General features: G+C 43.2%; 1 long non-coding RNA gene across 1 annotated transcript in view; it reads right to left on the reverse strand.

Annotated features, from left to right (window-relative positions):
* Nucleotides 1-12,241: 12,241 nt before the first annotated feature.
* The window catches only part of LOC104408195, a 13,553-nt gene continuing 9,581 nt past the window's right edge, over nt 12,242-16,213 (reverse strand). Inside the window, exons 2-4 of the long non-coding RNA XR_719927.1 lie at nt 14,730-14,812; nt 13,127-13,217; nt 12,242-12,327 (exon numbers count right to left, since the gene is read on the reverse strand). This is a non-coding gene — a long non-coding RNA (uncharacterized LOC104408195). The remainder of the gene's footprint in view (nt 12,328-13,126; nt 13,218-14,729; nt 14,813-16,213) is intronic.

The following is a 16,213-nucleotide window of genomic DNA, read 5'->3' on the forward strand; positions in this document are numbered from 1 at the left end:
TCTCCATTTCACCGGGGATGTTCCACTAAAATAAATACAAACATATGAAAAAGCCATCTTTCCCCTTCATTCATGTTAATTTTTTTGCAATGGGGAAGAAAAATCCATGTAGACTAAGTTTTCCATTGGGCCTCCAAGCCATTATGCAAGTTACTGTAAAGTTTGCCAGTGTTTGCTCGAGTATCAAAACAGTAACTTCTGAATGCAAGACTCAATCTACCCTTGAGTTAACACCACTGAAATGAGCCTAATTAAACCAGGAAAGCATGAGTCGTGTGGGATTACATGGAAAACAACTTTGGCTTTCCAAATGTAGAGACAGAACAGAGGGATCTCCAAAGGGAGCAGCCTGCTGTTTTGACAGCGCTCTAGCAATAGGTGATAAAATTAAGCAGTGGACATAATTAGTTCCTCATTTTCATTCCACCCAACCCAGCTCCTGGATTCCATTTTTACAAACAAAGTTATCTCCGTTATATCATAGAAAACCACATTCATTTTAATATTTGTAACCTTTTAAGTTCAGCATTGCTTAATTCAGAGAAAAGGAGGAGACATCGAGTCTAAGTGAAACTGGGTTTCAAAGGGCTAGAACAAACTTCTTCCCTAGGGCCAGAGTTTCAAAGCCAGTGCTGTTAGGACTTTCTCACTCAAGCACAAGGTGATGGTATTTGGCACTGCCTTCTTTAAGGCCATTTAGATTTTGGAACCGAGAGCCAAAACTAAGAGCGCAATTATAAGCTTCCATGTTTGAAAATTCCCATACTATTTATTTTAATTGCTTTCCATTCTGCACTCAAATATTGAAACCTTGAGCCCCAAAATAAAGAAAGAAATAATAGAAATGAAAAATAAAACCGTATCTGTCAACAGACTGGAGAGAAACATCGTGATAATACATCACAGGGCTGACACATCCTCATTCTGCTGCTCCGGCCCTTGAAGGCGAATTGTCACCCTCCTACACGCTTTCAAGTGTATTGATTCTGATTTATTAAACTGGCAACTTTGCAACCTATTGCCAAAGACTACATTTTATCCAAATTACAATGGGGAAAGGGGGAAGTCGAGTTTAGCACATTTGACATTATACGTTACCCAGAGATAATTAATTAATTTTTAATTAATAATATTAAATCGATATCTATTCTGTAGCTGAACCACAAATATGCTTGTTGCCTTTCTAGATATGAATATTTCAGGCTATTCTGACTGGGCATGTGTGGTATGCTTTATTCTATTCCAGTTTTCCTTCCGTGGGCAAGTGTCATCCCTGGGAGAAACTCTTCCATCTGATAAAAGCTGATAATACGAATTTCAAATGAGATTCAGACATTATTTTTGTGATACTGACTTACAGCTCTGCCCCCAGTATGACTCGTTTACTTCCCTCGCAAGAGCACAAATGCTGTATAAATCCTGCACACCAGAAATTAGGAGCTCGCTCTTTGCCTTTGCTTTCATCTGCCCACTTGCAGGACACATCTTAGGGGTCCTTCCCCACTTTAATAATGGTAAGTATTTAGAGAACAGTAAGAGTTCAAAATGAAGGACAGATGAAGGAGTTTGTGGGGAGCTGGAAATTGCAGCTTTTTATCTCTGTGCCATCTGGATACCCCTGTTTTTTTACGGGCAAGCTGGCACCTTCCCTTGCTGTAGCAGCTCCAGGGTCCCAGCGAGTTTGAGCTTCGCTTGCTCCCCTTGGAGCACCGTGTGCTTTATACATTGTTTTGCTACTACTGCATCAAGAAGGAAAGAATTATTTCCTCAGCATGGCCTGGCTTCCATCCGCTAAACCTTGTCACATCCTGAGAAGGGAACATCCTCTCTGTTTGAAATCCATGGCCCTACATGAAAAGTCAGACAAGGAAGCAAGTATTTATTATAATCGGAGTACACGAGGCTGTTCACTAAAGTCTGAAGGGCAGTATCAGGGAACAAGCAAGATCCAAGCCTGCTTTGCCACCTTCTCTTTCTGTAAGTTTGAAGAAAGTCTGAGATAAAGGATTTCCCAGAGACTGACAGCAGTGAGAGGCAGCTGGATGAGACATACAGAAATAGAAACACAGGCACCCATTATGAAAACTGCAAAAAGTACTTCTAGTCATTAGATGTATTAATAGTATCGTTATTAGCCCCTTAACTAACTCAGAGAAATACTGCAGAAACAGTCTCAGGGGAACAAACAGCAAACCTGCTACAGAGGTTGACAATATTCCTCTTAATCTACAAGCATGTTTCTTCTCCCTCCATCCCCCTCGGCCCTCAAATTAGCCTGTAACTTACTCCTCATTTTATACAATTGCTTGCTGTTACCTCTGCTGTGCTGAACACTCAAGAAGCAAGAATGTGTCCTCCAAACACCATAAACACTAAATCTTTAAGCAATGCCCATTCGAACACAGAGTAAAACCTCACAGCCCATACTTCAGGAGGCAGAGCTATTACCGCTGACCACGAGGAATGTAACAACACCACGGGGAAAGAAAATGCCTCCCTGGCTTGGTTTCCACCAGGTGTCAACTTTTATGGGTCCTATTCCCATTTAGCTACTTTATAAAATGCTCACTGTGTTACAATCAGGTTCACAGACCAAAAACCAAAGCCACAGCAGCAGATGTGGTGCAAGTACTCCTGATAAGAGATTTTACATGTGCATGTCAACTACAAAGAGCAGTGGACAGCAGAAGATACAATAAACATAGGATTTTCCCTGCTTGCATGGTTCCAGACATGTAGATACCCATACTTGCTTAAGTACGGCACTAAAATCTAGATGGGGGAGGAATGGTAATTGCAGGAACCTTGGGGAATTAAGAAAACCTGACCTCAGAAGACAGAGAGCAGAGTAGTTCAGCTGCCTGCTGAAAGAATAAAAAGTGCATCAGCAACTGAGATTGCTCGGAAAAATTGCTATTCAGCTGCATCCAGGAGGAGGAAAGTTAAGCTGGAGAGGGAGCAGAGAACAGGCTGAGTGCTGAAAAGCCCAAAATCCTCAGATTTCTTGGTCATGATTGTTTTCCCATACATTGTCTCATTGTCAAAGTCCTGTTCAGCATGTGGAATATTCAGGTGCAAGGCAGAGGATGGTGAAAGGAACAAGACTCCCCTCAGTGCTGTGATTTCAGAGCTGAGGTCAGCTCTGGTTTTGCCTGGGAAGAAAGATACTATTGGCACGGGCACATTTGCTTCCGTCCTACTCTTAGAGAACCCCTGGTTCTGTGTTGTGGAGAAAGAAAAGAAAACATGGAAAAGAAACCACACAAAGCACGTAACCTACTCAAATCCTTTCGGCCTCAGACACCTCAAGCATCAGATCTGAGCCTGCTGGAAATCTGGACTTTGCATTTTCAATTGCATTGGCTCCGATGCCCAAGTACAACTGATAAAGAAATTTCCATTTCAATGATTTTAGCACAAAACATTGAGCAATTCCACTGAACTCCAGTTAAAAGCAACAAGAAAAAATTAAACCACAAAACCCCCCACATACATCCATTTTCTGTAGCAAATCTCAACGCTTCATTACAAAGCTTCTGCCGGAGAGCTGAAAACTTCTTGGGTTTTCAATGAAGCTTGGGACTCTCAAGTTTAAGGGCGTTCTAGTCATGTTTGGGTCAGAACTTTAGGTACCAGGGGAGCACGACTTCCTGGAAGAAAGCTAAGACATCCAGGCTTTGTCTATCACTGCAGTTGGGAAGCATTTTAAAGGATTCACCTTTCATATTGAAGCACCTACAATGGAAGCTGGGGTGTACATCCCACTGCTGACCCCAAACCCAAGCTGCCTGCAAGGATGTCTGCATCCTTCCTTCAGACTGACAGACCCACAGCAGAGTGCCAAAAGAGTTATGGCAGATTGGCTCCTAGACACATCTTAGTTCTGACAGCTCAGAGACACTATAAATAAATCACTGTCACATCTCAAAGCACTTTATTTTTCCTTTTCTGTTTCCTATGTCTGTTTTGACAGCCAGCGAATTATTCTCCCTATTCTGCTCTTAGCCTAAGAGGATGAGTTGTATAAAAAAGTTACAGCTTGTCACAATCCTGAAAATAACTTGTTGGGTATCATTTTCCTCGTTTTTACCATCCAATGTGTTTGTTTCTCACCATTAAATAAGGCAACAAAAGTAATAAATATGTTCATTAATACGTAAAATGTTGATGGAATCCAAGGAGCTTTGACTAGCCTTTCTAGACAACTGGTTGGTTATAAGAAATGTTCATTTATCACATATCCCAGCTGAAGAACAGTTCACAGGCAGGGTTGGAAACTTGCTCTCTTATGAACACAAACTGCTTCCAGGGCAGAAAACAAAAGCAGCGCTGTAGGATGCAGTGGAAAGAGCAAGGAGAATATAGGCAGAGTGGTAGCAAGTCAGGACGGAATTTGGCAATCACACTAGAGCTCAACAGCAATTCAAGCTTCATGATCCCAAGTTTCACTGATCAATGAATGACATTAAATATGAGCAAAGTCAACAGCTACATCACAATTAACTACAAAAAATACAGTACCCAAAGCAATATAGAGGTCAGGCTTAAGAGAGAGGGGGGAAAACCAGACCCCAAATCCCCACATGTAACCACGTATCATCTCCAATCTTTAATTGTTTTTTTCTTTTGAAACTCAGAGAGAGGAAACCAAGTAGGTGTTACACAGTTAATTAAGTTCTCTTGTGTAAATTCATTTAGTAGGACTGTGCAGACTAAAGTACCTTGTCTCAGGACACAGAGAGCTGTGTGCAAGTTTAAAACCATTAGCTATTGTTATCCGCTAACAGCCTCCAAGCCTGTGACATCCAAGTTTATTTAAACTGAAAGGGTGACAAACATGAAAGCCAAGAAAAAAAAAAGCCTCTCCACCATTGTAACACCAGCCAGAAGGTTCTTGGACTCTCCATAAAATGTTTGGCAAACAAAGGCCCTGTTAATTGACAAGCTATTGCTTTTACTGCTTCCTACCACAACTTGTGGAAATCTTTTAGACCTGAATCAATTCTGCACACAAGTGTTCCCACGAGATGCCACCCGCATTCCCAGTTGAAGCTACTTACAAGAAGTGCTACAGCCATCTCAGCCAGAAGGTTCTTGGACTCTCCATAAAATGTTTGGCAAACAAAGGCCCTGTTAATTGACAAGCTATTGCTTTTACTGCTTCCTACCACAACTTGTGGAAATCTTTTAGACCTGAATCAATTCTGCACACAAGTGTTCCCACGAGATGCCACCCGCATTCCCAGTTGAAGCTACTTACAAGAAGTGCTACAGCCATCTCACATAAAACCTTTGTCTTTGCTGGGCACTTCTGCAACCACGTGCAACCCTTTCATCCCCTGCTGGCCAGCAGGTTCTTTTGTTTGTTTGTTTGCTTAGTTTAAGCAGGTTCTTTGTTTTTCTGCCATCTTTCTGCTTTGCTTTCACTACGGGATTAGTTCCTTGCCTTTGCAAGGAGTGAGTTACAGCAGAGATGCCTGCAGTCTCCACTGCAGCTCGATGCCAGTAAAAAACAGTCCCCTCACCAGAGGCTGCCTGTTAACAGCTCTCTCTACTGTTAGAGCTCCGTGTACTTAATTCTTCTTAGTCAATAAGAAGAATCAATCTCAGCCTCTTAACGAGGAAAAGTTTAACAAGACAGGAGACAGACACCTGACAGCACAAGGTCTATTCCTTTGCTCTCAAGAACAGGAGCAACCTACACTTGAGGTATAAGCCTTTAAAAGTAATCAACCTGCATTATTTTTTTGCTTTATTCTTTAGGAGTGCAAAATCCATCCTGCTCTGAGCATTCGTTTCCTTTGAATGGCAAGAAGTCCTGGATGCCTTTTCTCTGTACTGCAAGAGGTTGTTCTTTCAATGCTGTTAATCAGCATATACTCGGACCCTTCAGGTACCCAGGAAGTTTTAACTCTTTTTGTGGCTTCTAGTATCACTTAATTCATTAATCATCACAATACCATCTTGGATCATCAAACTGGAAAGACAGTTCTCTGTCTGAATAAGAGCTTTATAAAGGCAGAGCTCCTTCCTCCAGTTCCTCTGCGTTTCCACACTCCTTTCCCAGCAGGAAAAATTCCCCACAGAAAACTGCCAAATCACTCTTTTCTCTTTCTTCACATTCTTCTGCCACACTCTCTTGGCAACAACATTACTTGTCCTTATGCTGTAAAGCACAACGGGCACTCATCTGACTGGCGGTCATAGATGCCACCTCAAAAATAGTAAGAACTGGGTAGTGCTACCTATGTGAAACAATGGAGAAGAACAGCTGGAGGTAGACCCCTTGGACAGCACAGCCAGAGGAGCACAGACCATGCTAAAGCATGAAAGGCCAATTTGAACTGAATCCTGAAGGGTAGGACGGGAGAGCAAAAGGCTCAGAGGAAGGAAGGAAGGGATATGAGAAAGATGCTACAGGTCCTGGGCCCACAAGCCTTGAAGAATTACCTGGATCTTCAGGAAGCTGCTCAATACCTCAGCTCCCCTGGAAATGTGCCCAAACTGGGCACAGTCTCTTGCTGCACCGAAAGGTTCCTTCAATCCCCACCAAAACTAAAAGCATCGTGAAGGGAGCTGGGAACACCCTCAGACTGGGTGAGCTGGGAAGGCTAGGAAGCTCCACAGGCAGATGCAGGACTGAAGGACTACAGGAAGGAAATGAGACCTTGCCACAAGAAAGATGCTTTCTAAAGTCTGATATATTTGAAGTGCTTATGAATAAAAATCGTTTACACTGAATAATGACACCGAGTTATACCCACTTGCATTGCTATCCCAGAGCTCACTTGTATTTCAGAAACACTGTGATTAATGTTATTTTTAACTTTAATGAATTTTAAAATTATTTTCAACTTTTTCTTAAAGACATGTTTTTGGAGAAATCTTTTGCATTTTTGAGAGAAATCAAAAGAAAGATTAAAAATGGCTAGGCATGGTAATGTCACATTGTTTTCCTCACTCAAGTTCAGCACATACCCAGTCCTTGCTCTTCCACGCCTGCTTGCACAGCCATACATCTCCACCTACCTGGAAGATTGTGGGTTTATTAGACCAGTCAGAAACCCAAACTTTCTAGCCTTGCAAATCATCTGCAGACTTATGGGGAGGTGGGGGTGTCCAGAGAGATACACTGAGCACCCCTGCATTGCCCTTTTCTGAACGTCTACTGCTCTCCATCTGCAGCCACCCGTAAGCCACCCACTTATGTCACTAACAACAAGAAAGTGAACAGTCCTCCCACCAACAGACCAGCTCTTTGCTTTTCTACCCCCAACTTAAAACTCTCCGTCACCATTTCATAGCCCCTGAGCTAGGGGCAGACAGTGTCTGCTGGAGGTTGGAGCTGACTCACATGGAAATTTGGGAAGATCAGCATTTGGCATCACACTGAGGATTGAAATCTGAACCTGGACATAGCTTCTGCTACCAGGCTTCACTTAGGATACGTTTAATTGCATGTTCCCCTGAGTTTCCCAATAGATTGGAGTACATCCCCTGCAGTCCACTGAGATGGGAACGTATTCCAGCAGCTCCCAATACCTGTTAAAGCCAAGCCTTTAAAGCTGTGCTTGATCACCCAAGCTGGCTGCAGGGGCTGCATCCATCTCAGCTATCTTCAGCCATCTCAGGGATCAGGGAGCTGGGTCGGCTCCCCCAGTAGTTAGTGGAGGAAGATAGGCATCTGCAGACAGTTATCCATCCCTCCCCTCTCTCTCTCTTAACTTAAGAGGAGCCCAGATTAAGCAGATCAGACCAGACACATTACTTCTGTATGGCTGGAGTTAGACAAGATGAATTCCACCCTCAGTGTCCAAAGCACTAACATATGTATAGTTTCTCATTACTTATCACAGTTGCAACGCCTGTTACTCATTGATTTAGAAACAGATTTTCTTGGTGCCATTTCCTTTCCTTTGTGCAAAACTTTCATTATGCAGTTTTTGCACCCTAGCACTCAGAAACGTAAGTGACAAGACATTTCCTGTACAGACCCACAAGTACACCTGCAGACCAGGAGCTGTGTGCATCTTGAGTCCCTCTGAGCATGCCTGAGCAGCAGTGTAAAACTCCCAGTGATGCAAAGGAGATCAAGCAGAGGCTGTTTTTAAATCAGCTCTCCAAGGGCCCCAAATTCCCGTGCTTCGCTTCAGACCACTTGGGTTTCACCTGGTTCGAATCATGTTGGAATAGCAGCTAAGAGGCCAGCATTGCTTTTGTGAAACAATGCTGCTTGGGGACAAAATGCCTATGACCACCCTGCTGACAGCCCCAAAACATGCCTCATAGACTCACAGAATGATTCGCGTTGGAAGGGACCTTGAAGCTGATCCAGCTCCAACCCCCTGCCACGGGCAGGGACACCTTCCACTAGAGCAGGTTGCTCCAAGCCCCTGTGTCCAACCTGGCCTTGAACACTGCCAGGGATGGGGCAGCCACAGCTTCTCTGGGCACCCTGTGCCAGCGCCTCACGATACACAACAGATGCACTACTTCATCTGCAAAGGTAGAACTTGCTCACGTTGATTTTTCAGCCTCCCTGCAGGACAGACAGACAATGCAACCCTTCCTGCTCCAGGCCCTCGGCCATCCCAGCAATGCCATAATCCAATAATCCAGCCTCCGACTGTTTCCAAGCAGGGGTGTGGAGGAAGACGGGTCCTGGGCTGCGGCATCTCCATAGTGCTGCGTGCTCTCAGCATGGTGGTACCTTGTACCACTGCATGCCTCGCATGCCGAAACACGCAGCGCCCATGGTCTGGGTAACAGGGGTGTGAGTCAAAAGGGGCTAGTTATGAGTTTGGATACTACCATTCCGAGATAAGCTTCCCCATGGTTACCGCTCTCACGCAAGGTCACTTTCCTGCCAAACCCCCTCTCCTTCCCTCCTCCCTGTCTCTCTCTCCTTCCACCTCTGCTATTTATTTCTTTTCCCAAACACGCTACATCAAAAGAGAAAATGAAAACATTTAAGATAATCACAGTCTGACTATTTTAATGCAGGCTGTAGGAAAGGGAACATGTAAGCCAAGTGCTTTCACTGTGCAAGCAGAAACACACTCTCAACCTCATAAAAATGGTATCTGAGAAATAACACTTGATTAAAGCGGCCAGTCCTTCACTTAAGTAGGTGCTTATGGTAGGGAAAATATCCAAGGTTTCCCTAGAACAGGCTGCTGGCCTATCACGGAAAGCAGGAACAAGCCAGACAGATGAATTATTGCGATACAGCTGGTTTCAGCCAGGGTACAAGGAGATCCCTATTATCCTGTCCACCTTTCTTACACAAATGCCTCCCCCCAGAGAACCCGAGCCATTAAAAGCCAGCTCGGTCGCCCCTGACACGCAATCTGCATTGAGTGAGAGGTGATACATTTTCATTTTCAGCATGAAATCTTAGTCGCCCCAAGGAGCGGCACGCTCCAGAGAGCAGTAATGGAATACAAGGGCTTTCATCTCTGCCTTGCTGCCACAAGCGTGGCCTGGCTCGGTAGCAACCCAAAACTTATTAACTAATGAGTTGTTTCGGTGACCTCCATGAAATGAGTTTAGTAGGTTTGGGCTGGTTTTCAGTAGACAAGAACTAGAACCACAAATGGTGCTAAACAGAAACCATATTAACTGGTTGAGTGCATGGCAGGTAAGGACTGAGTGAAGCACCCACATGTAGCCATGCCATTGCTTTCAAAAAAAATGGGGTCATGCATGATAAACCAACAACAAAAAAACATCTTATCAACCATTTCACATCCTTGAGGAGCTCAACAGTATCTAGTAGGCACCACTTTGAGCTGGAAATACCACCAACCTGAACTACCAAAGAGCTTTCCAAAGTCTGGGTGCTGCAGTTCAGCCCTGCTGAAATGTGCTTTTAAGAGCATTCTGCAATGGCAAAATTCCTTTTTTGTAAGCTAATTCCTTTTTTGTAAGTAATTCCTCACTTTAACACATTTAGTGAACGGGGAACAATGCTACATCTCTCCAGGAAAACAAACTGCAGCCATCCCTCTTTACTTTCTTCCTGTTCACTGCTGCCTGCAGTCTCAGGCTGAGCTACCCCATGGACAATGATGGCCTATGGAGCCCAGAATAAGGCATCGTTAGAAAAGCTTGCTCCCAAGTAAAATGCAGACTTCACCCTGAAGTGAAAGTGGCTCCACTCCCTACACCACTCCCCCAACACACCTTGGCAATAATATGTGCCACTTCCTCTGCTGCATTTCCACAAAAGACTCATTAAATAGTTACAATCTGAAACCCCAGAAGAAATCTGAGCTGAGGAGCTACCTTTCATCTGTTACAGCCTGCACAAGTTGCAGCACATCACACACAAGCCTGTTCCCATCACATCCCGTGGCTAGATATGTATCCTTAAATAAGACATCCACCAGCTGCTTAGATAAGAGATTCACTGGGAACCCATTCCCAAAAGGGAATGATGTAAAGCAGGCAGCAAGCTGCTGTCACAGCCCTGAGGATGCCCCTGTTATTTGCTTTGAATTTAAATTGCACAGGAATTCCCAAATTCTGAAGGAAAAGGGTGAGAGGGTAAAAAAAGACACTGCAGAGAGAGCCAAGGGAGGACAGGTATGGCTTACACATAGATGGTACTTCTTTTCTTGTCAGTAAGATTCAGAATCAGAGCTGGACATTTGATTACAGATGCTATTGACACCCAAACCCATCATGCCTTCTGTCTCAGAAGGGGTCATTAGGCCTCTTACCTGACACTTTAGATGTCTTACTATCAGCAGCTGATGTGCTTCCTTCTCTAACATAGCTGACACTGGTAACTGTCAAAGAGAGACCCTCAGGTCTGACCCTATATTCCTGTACTGCTCTGCCCAAATATCTCCCACCTCCCATGTTCTTCTTGGCACGGTTGCTTTTGTTATGTAGGTAACAAAGGAAAGCTGATCAAGGAGATATTGGCACACCAACATCTGGGCAATAGGCAATATCTGTACAGCACTAACAAAAGAGCAAAGCACAGCATGAAAATACTCAAGCATATCTCCACAGACTTCTCCACCATTCAGACCTGCCTTCCCCTGAGGAACGTGAGTAAGGAAAGCTACTGCTTCACAGCTGAAGCGAGAGAGGGACTAACCAAGTAGAGAGGGAGCAACGTTCCTCAGCCTGGGACTGAGCTGAAGCCCAAGGCATCACTGTGATGGCATATTTCATTATTACAGGATCAAAACTTAATAAATAAACAAAAACGCGCACCAAAAGAACAACAAAACGCAATTAGCTGAGGAGCCCAATTCTCCACAAGAGCAGTGATGATTTAATATAAATCAATTCTGCAGATTACCAGGATTTTTTCCTCACAAAAGAGTCTGAGTTGTCTGCAGCAGCTTCATTACAAGTGTGTATGTGTGTCTACGTACAAATACATACTAATTTTTGAGTTCTATCCTTCTCTCCTCCCTTTGTTATTCTATTTTCATGAGGCAGGAGAGCTGTGTCTGGTACTAACCAAACTCTTGGAATGCTACTGAAATGTAAATCCCCCAGCCTTGCATTTTCTGCTGATAACCAGCTCATCGATTGCAACAAAAGCAGTGATTTGAACTTTGCATTTTAGTGGTCTCACTGATCACACCAAGGAAGTCAAAGTTATCTGCCTCAAGTCATACAGCATTATCTTTTAAACTTAATGGAAGTGAAAGAGAAGCCAGTGCTCATTACCCAAAGGATGCAATTATTACTTCCTCTCTATATTGTTGCTAGTTAAGGATAAATTCCAGGATATGACCTTTTCATTAAGCATCAGGCCAAAATCCACCTGGGACAGTCTAAGGAGGCTACCCTCATCCTTTCACTCAGTAACTCAGAGCAAAGGCCCTTGCCACGTACAGCTGAAAGGAGTCCTTGTGAAAGATCCTTTCAAGGAAACAGCTAATAAATGTTGATCGATAGATGAAGCCCAAAAAGCTTTCTGTCTCCTCCTGCATGATCCCACCACAAAAAAAAAGCATCACTAATTTAACACATTGAGCCTCTCCCAACTATCCTGCTTTATGTGTGCACAGTGTAAGCTCATAAAAAAAGATGATAAATTCAGAATATGAGTGATAGAATGTATTAGTACAGTGAAGTCTTCAATAGAAACCTGAACTCCAGGAGAAGAATGCATGGCAGTGTTGAATTCCTTATATTTTTTGCTTTGTTATGGCAATAATAATGTGCCTTTTGAAGTTCCTATAGGGAGATACAATGCCAAAAGGCAAATACTTACAATACAAGAGCACTTGGTACATTTATTTCCTTCAGGCCTAAATTCTTCTCCTTCATTGTAAAGTCTCCCTTCAAATATACAACCTGGAAAAGAGCATTTGGATAAGTTTAGCTCAGGACAGCACACTGCCTTTTCTCTATAACACACCCCACCCCAGGACAATATGAAAAGTAAATCGTATCATCCTCTCTGACACAAATCACTTCAGAAGCCTTTAGAAAGGCCTTCAGAACCCCCAAATATCTTTTTGGGGAAAGAAACCGTCCTTCTACAGCAGATAAATCTGCACCAATGAAGTCGAGACCAAGTCAGGTCTTCCACTGAAAGTGGCTTTAAAACTCTTTTCTAAGTTAAAGTTGTTTATTTTTTACTACTTGTTCTCACTCCCTAAGTTTATTATTATGTGTTGGCAGAAACTATAACTGATTAGAATACAGTAAGCCCAGTGTATCACAACTGGAGCAGTGCTTACCTACAAAGCCTTTAATAAGCCTATAAAACCATGCTGATTTGCCACCATGCTTCACAAAGGCAACCCATTTCCACTCCCCTTCACAAAGTGAGTCTCCTTTTTTAGGATTACTCTTGTGCTTTTCCCTCCTGACAAATTCCCAGTCAACAGCCAGGCAAATCCACCTGAGAGATCCTCTGAAAAATGACATAAATGCACCTGTAGACATTGCCACAAACTATTGCCTAATAGTCTGCATGTGCTCTACTAAAAGATATTAAGCCTGGTCTGTCATATAGTGAATTGCAAGTCACTGGCCCATGTTTTTGTCAAGTATAATGGAGAAGTTAGAGGCAATCTCCCAGGTAATGATGCTTATCATGAGAAATACAGTTGCACGTGTAGAACAGCATCTTCCTGTGAAATCTCACCTGGACACACAGGACAGCACATTCCCATGAGTTTGGAAGGGTTTTTGCAATGGACAACACACTGTACCTCCGACTCTACTATCACTCCTTCCTGAAAAAGAAGCAGATCAGACACGTTCATTGTTTGTGTTGAGGTTGCTTTAACAAGCAAAACTCCACTATTACTAGTGGCATAATTAAAGCCCAGTACATGCCACAGAGCACTGGATTTCAAAATCTCTTTTCTTTCTGTACCTGCTGCCTGGTATCAGGAATTCGGGTTAAGCCACAGTCAGAAGATCCACTTGAGTCTCTCTGACTCCAGACACAGGATTTGCCTTAAAATGCATTAGGTAAGAAACTAAGCACCTTCTTAGGGAAAGGAATCCCACTTTATCAGGACTCCTTAGGCTCAGTAATCTGCCATGCAGCTCTGGTGAAAACAGGCCAAACACAAGGCATTCTCATCCCTCTCCTCTTGGAGGAAAAAAGACCTAGAAAGCAGATAAAAGCATCTTGCTCTGTAGAGGGGAGACGCTTATCTTTGATGCTTTGCCTGATAAGTATTAGCAAATTAACATTTCCTGTACTCCTGTTGGAGAAGTCAAGAGTCCTCCTGAACAAATCTGGGTGTGAGGATCTGTGTATAAAAGGCTGCTGTGTTCTTAATTTGTTTTGCAGTTGAAGCCAAAGGGACTCTGTGGATCTAAGGTAAACACCATCACCCAGTTTTGCATTCAGACACTGAAACAGGCAATAAAGAATTGCTCATTCCATGTAATCAGCAGTTATAAGAGTATCTGAATTCCCATTGTGAGCATCTTTTCATTAAGTGCAAGAATAGAGAATACAGCTGCTCTAACTTCATTCTTCTCAGTGTACTTATCTTGGAAAACACAGGTGTGTTTCACAGAGCAGAAGTATCACAGAAAAAGAGAAACATCTTGAAACTCTCTTCTCCTGTTTGTAGAAGCTCTTCATCCTCATTCACTTCTCCTCTTTCCAACAGTTGCAATCCTTAGTAGCTGCCTGAGTGTTACTATTAAAACCAGACCAAATTGTCAGCAAAAAATGCCAGACCCATTCACAGAGAGAAACCAAAATTCCCTCCTCGCTTCCTTGTTTTGTGCTGGAAAATGGACAATCTTGCAAATGTTACGGTAGCAGACAGACAAGCTACCAAAAATAGTAGTGTGTTAACAGTGCCGGAGCCCAGGAAAAGAAGGTTTGGTTGTAGGTTTCTCTTAAAGAACATCCCAGGTAAAAGCCATACACACACAAGTGTCTGCTTAGTAAAATACTAATTCATATCTCACAAAAAGCTTAGCATGCTGAAAAGAAGAGGACTTATTTCAAGGTCAAGACAGCAGGAGACGGCACGGCTGTGTCCCTCTCCTTCAGCAGTGTTTTGGTATTGTGCACTCAAGTCACATAAAACCTATCCTTCTGAATGTTTGGTTGTGGCTAACCACATCTGAGTGGATTTAAGCTACTTTAAATGCAAAGTCCACATTGTGCTTTGGGAATAAAATATTGCAGGTGATTTGGAGCGCATAAAAACGGGCTCAGAATTTCATGGGCAAAGCTCACAACTCCATCAGCACCATGCTGATGACATCCTTACCTGGCACTGGTATGTAACACAGGGATTGCTGGGGTGGTGCCATTTCATAGAGCTGTTGTATGTATTTCCTCCAAAACTGCAATCTAGAGGAAGACACAGAAGCACATCAGTTCAGCTGAACACAACGATGCCATGGGAGGCTGCTGCTGAGGATCACAGAGCAGCATCTTAAATGCAACCCATCCTCTCTCCTGGGTGAACAAAAGAGGTAGAGCTTAGAGCTGAGACTGACAAGAAGGGTTGTGTCCTGGGAGGGCTGGCAGCACCACCACCATCATCTGATGCTTGACTGGCCAAACTTCTTACTAACTGTGACCATTCATGGCAAAGGAAAATTAGTGACAATGTACCTAGAAATGGTGCATATTCTGCAGTTCATTCAGGAGCTCCTCTGCCACTCATGTAGTGGAGAAGGGAGAGGAAGGAGAGATAGTACAAGAAGAGCTGGAAACGTTCATCACCCCAGCCTGGCCATGTTACCCTCATCCATTAACCAAACCCCTGGGAGAGTTCTTCAGCCAGCGCAGCTCAGCATGGACAAACTGACATCAGCAGAGCTACCCCTCCTTTATACCTTTTCACTTTCATGACAGAAGGGATCAACATTCACATCAACTAAAAGTCATCAAGCTCTTCTGTGTGGGAAGTGGAGTGGGGACATTCTGGAGTCCCACAGGGTTTGGCTTGACATGTCTTTGTGTGTTACATGACAACTTTCTTAGCAGAAAATAGGTTGGCTGTGGACAGGCTCAGCACACACTTTTGTGTGCAAAATGAAGCTTTATTGAGCCATTTGTTAAAAAGAAAAGTAAACACTACTTTCCACACTTTTATTGCATGTTCCTACTAGTTTCCCTTCCCACTCTTTCACTCTTTTCTGGTATTCTTCATAAAGGGAAACCCAAAAAGGAGCACAAAGAAGAATAAAAGAACTCAACAGAAAAGCAAAACTAGAAAAGACATACTGAGTGGAATAAATATTTGTTTCATAACAGTTTATGAATGCAAAATTGTTTCAATTAAAAATTAATTCTTTGGAGACCTAAAGTGTTTCTGAAATAAATACAGAAATAAATAAATAAAATTGGAAGCAAGACATAGGCTGTTTGGTGCAGGAAAAATGCCCATTTTCCATTTACTGCTCTAAGGGCTTTTTCCTAGTCTATTTTATCCAAAATGAGCTTGATCAAAGAGCCCGTGAAACCAATGGGAGTCTTGCCAGAGACTCTGAAACACAGACTTCTACAGAGACCCACCAAGCACAAAACTACAATCAGCCCAGCGATGCCCACAGCACCATTCTCTTCCCACACACCACCTCAGCACCTACTCTGAGTCATTCTATCCTGTGTAGGGTGCACTGACCTGAACTGCTTTGGGCTACATTTTATGCCCTTTTGAAAATTAAGGTGAGTTATCAGCCCTACACCAGCAAAACTGTGTAAGAAAACTTGAAGGTCACAGCTCTGAACAGCTGAGACTTG

Source organism: Nestor notabilis, unplaced genomic scaffold (assembly GCF_000696875.1).
Source record: "Nestor notabilis isolate BGI_N333 unplaced genomic scaffold, ASM69687v1 scaffold12017, whole genome shotgun sequence".
In the NCBI taxonomy this organism is placed as follows: Eukaryota; Metazoa; Chordata; class Aves; order Psittaciformes; family Psittacidae; genus Nestor; species Nestor notabilis.